The sequence below is a fragment of the Dermacentor andersoni genome, unplaced genomic scaffold (genome assembly GCF_023375885.2).
Source record: "Dermacentor andersoni unplaced genomic scaffold, qqDerAnde1_hic_scaffold ctg00000039.1, whole genome shotgun sequence".
Lineage (NCBI taxonomy): Eukaryota > Metazoa > Arthropoda > Arachnida > Ixodida > Ixodidae > Dermacentor > Dermacentor andersoni.
The window spans coordinates 16042912-16046987 of NW_027314752.1; positions in this window are offsets into that span (position 1 = coordinate 16042912).

Sequence of the window (4076 nt, forward strand, 5' to 3'; positions counted from 1 at the left end):
GCCTGAAATCTGCGTGATTTAAAATTCTGAACATTTTCTCTTCAAAGAAAGCGCCATTGCGTTTCTTACAAGAGAACCTTTGGGGTGTCATGTCGCACGTCTGAAGAAATAACCTTCCTTTGTTCATCAAGGCGGAAGTTTTCCTCTAATATCATTAAAGAAAATCCGGGCCAGCAAATTGGTTAGCTGCAATATATTAGGTAGCATATGTGTAACGTATTCCACAGCGACGCCTCATAGCTGCGTGATTTATAGTTCTGAACATTTTCTCTTCAAAGGAAGCGTAATGGTGTTTCTCTCAAGACAACCTTTCAGGTGTCATGTCGCACGTCTTAATCAGTAACCTTCCTTTGTTCATCAAGGCGGAAATTTTCCTCTAATATAACTAAAGAAAATCCGGGGCAGCAAACTGATTAAATGCTATATATTAGGTAGCATGTGTAACGTAGTCCACAGCGACGCCTTATGGCTGCGCGATTTAAAATTCAGAACATTTTCTCTTCAAAGGAAGCGCACTGCAATTCCCTCAAGACAACCTTTCAGGTGTCATGTCGCACGTCTTAATCAATAACCTTCCTTTGTTCATCAAGGCGGAAGTTTTCCTCTAATATCATTAAAGAAAATCCGGGCCAGCAAATTGGTTAGATGCAATATATTAGGCAGCATGTGTGACGTATTCCACAGCGACGCCTCATGGCTGCGTGTTTTAAAATTCAGAACATTTTCTCTTCAAAGGAAGCGCGCCATTGCCTTTCTCTTAAGAGAACCTTTCAGGTGTCATGTCGCACGTCCTAATCAATAACCTTCCTTTGTTCATCAAGGCGGAAGTTTTCCTCTAATATCGTTAAAGAAAATCCGGGCCAGCAAATTCGTTAAATGCAATATATCATGTAGTATGTGAAACGTATTCCACAGCGACGCCTCATAGCTGCGTGAGTTAAATTCTGAACATTTCCTCTTCAAAGGAAGCGCAATTGCGTTTATCTCAAGACAACCTTTCAGGTGTCATGTCGCACGTCTTAGTCAATAACCTTCCTTTGTTCTTCAAGGCGCACGTTTTTCTGTAATATCGTTAATGAAAATCCGGGCCAGCAAATTCGTTAAATGCAATATATCATGTAGTATGTGAAACGTATTCCACAGCGATGCCTCATAGCTGCGTGATTTAAAATTCAGAACATTTTCTCTTCAAAGGATGCGACACTGCGTTTCTCTCAAGAAAACCTTTCAGGCGTCATGTCGGACGTCTTAAATATTAACCTTCCTTTGTTCATCAAGGCGGAAGTTTTCCTCTAATGTCCCGAAAGAAAATCCGGGCAAGCAAATTCGTTAAATGCAATATTTCATGTAGTATGTGAAACGTATTCCACAGCGACGCCTCGTAGCTGCGTGATTTAAAATTCAGAACATTTTCTCTTCAAAGGATGCCACACTGCGTTTCTCTCAAGACAACGTTTCAGGTGTCATGTCGCACGTCTTAATCAATAACCTTCCTTTGTTTATCAAGGCGGAAGTTTTCCTCTAATGTCCCGAAAGAAATCCGGGCAAGCAAATTCGTTAAATGCAATATATGATGTAGTATGTGAAACGTATTCCGCAGCGACGCCTCATAGCTGCGTGATTTAAAATTCAGAACATTATCTCCTCAAAGGAAGCGCCACTATGTTTCTCTTAAGACAACCTTTCAGGTGTCATGTCGCACGTCTTAATCAATAACCTTCCTTTGTTCATCAAGGCGGAAGTTTTCCTCTAATATCTATAAAGAAAATCCGGGCAAGCAAATTCGGTAAATGCAATATACCATGTAGTATGTGAAACGTATTCCACAGCGACGCCTCATAGCTGCGTGTTTCGAAATTGTGAACAATTTCTCTTCAAAGGAAGCGCCACTGCGTTTCTCTCAAGACAACCTTTCAGGTGTCATGCCGCACATCTTAATTAATAACCTTCCTTTGTTCATCAAGGCGGACGTTTTCCTCTAATATCTATAAAGAAAATCAGGGCCAGCAAATGGGTAAATGCAATATATCATGTAGTATGTGAAACGTATTCCACAGCGACGCCTCATAGCTGCGCGATTTAAAATTCTGAACATTTTCGCTTCAAAGGAAGCGTCCCTGCTTTTTTCTCAAGACAACCTTTCAGGTGTCATGTCACACGTGTTAATCAATAACCTTCCTATTTTAATCAAGGCGGAAGTTTTCCTCTAATATCGTTAAAGAAAATCCGAGTCAGCAAACTGGTTAGATGCAATATATTATGTAGCATGTGTAACGTAGTCCACAGCGACGCCTCATAGCTGTGTGATTTAAAATTCAGAACATTTTCTCTTCAAAAGAAGCCAAAATGCGTTTCTCTCAAGACAACCTTTCAGGTGTCATGTCGCACGTCTTAATCAATAACCTTCCTTTGTTAATCAAGGCGGAAAATGTCCTTTATATCGCGAAAGAAAATCCGGGCGAGCCAATTCGTTAAATGCAATATTTCATGTAGTATGTGAAACGCATTCCACTGCGACACCTCATAGCTGCGTGATTTAAAATTCTGAACATTTTCTCTTCAAACGAAGCGAAACTGCGTTACTCTCAAGACAACCTTTCAGGTGTCATGTCGCACGTCTTAATCAATAAACTTCCTTTGTTCATCGAGGCGGAAGATTTTCTCTAATTTGCGAAAGAAAATCCAAAAAGCAAATTCGTTAAATGCAATATATCATGCGGTATGTGAAACGTATTCCACAGCGACGCCTCATTGCTGCGTGATTTAAAATGGTGAACATTGTCTCTTGAAAGGAAGTGCCACTGCGTTTCTCTCAAGACAACCTTTCAGGTGTCATATCGCACGTCTTAATCAATAACCTTCCTTTGTTCATCAGGGCGGGCGTTTTTCTCTAATATCGTTAAAGTAACTTGGGGCCACCAAATTGGTTAAACGCAATGTATTATGTAGTATGTATAACGTATTGCAAAGCGATCCCTCATAGCTGCGTGATTTAAAATTCAGAACATTTTCTCTTCAAAGGAAGCGCCACTGCGATTCTCTCGAGACAACGATTCAGGTGTCATGTCGCACGTCTGAATAAATAAACTTCCTTTGTTCATCAAGGTGGAAGTTTCTCTCTAATATCTTTAAAGAAAATCAGGGCCAGCAAATTGGTTAAATGCAATATATTAGATAGCATGTGTAACGTATTCCACAGCGACGCCTCATAGTTCTGTGATTTAAAATTGAGAGCATTTTCTCTTCAAAGAAAGCGCCACTGCATTTCTCTCAAGACAACCTTTCAGGTGTCATGTCGCACGTCTTAATCAGTAACCTTCCTTTGTTCATCAAGGCGGATATTTTCCTCTAATATCACTAAAGAAAATCCGGGTCAGCAAACTGATTAGATGCTATATATTATGTAGCATGTGTAACGTAGTCCACAGCGACACCTCATAGCTGCGTGATTTAAAATTCAGAACATTTTAATGCCTACTGCGATTCTCTCAAGACAACGTTTCAGGTGTCATGTCGCACGTCTGAATAAATAACCTTCCTTTGTTCATCAAGGTGGAAGTTTCTCTCTAATATCTTTAAAGAAAATCAGGGCCAGCAAATTGGTTAGATGCAATATATTATGTAGCATGTGTAACGCAGTCAACAGCGACGCCTCATAGCTGCGTGATTTAAAATTCAGAACATTTTCTCTTCAAATGATGCGAAACTGCGTTTCTCTCAAGACAACCTTTCAGGTGTCATGTCGCACGTCTTAATCAATAACCTTCTTTGTTAATCAAGGCGGAAAATTTCCTTTATATCGCGAAAGAAAATCAGGGCGAGCCAATTCGTTAAATGCAATATTTCATGTAGTATGTGAAACGTATTCCACAGCGACACCTCATAGCTGCGTGATTTAAAATTCAGAACATTTAATCTTCAAAGGTAGCGAAACTGCGTTTCTCTCAAGATAACCTTTCAGGTGTCATGTCGCACGTCTTAGTCAATAACTTTCCTTTCTTCATCAAGGCGGAAGTTTTCCTCTAATATCACTAAAGAAAACCCGGGCCAGCAAATTGGTTAAATGCAATGTATCA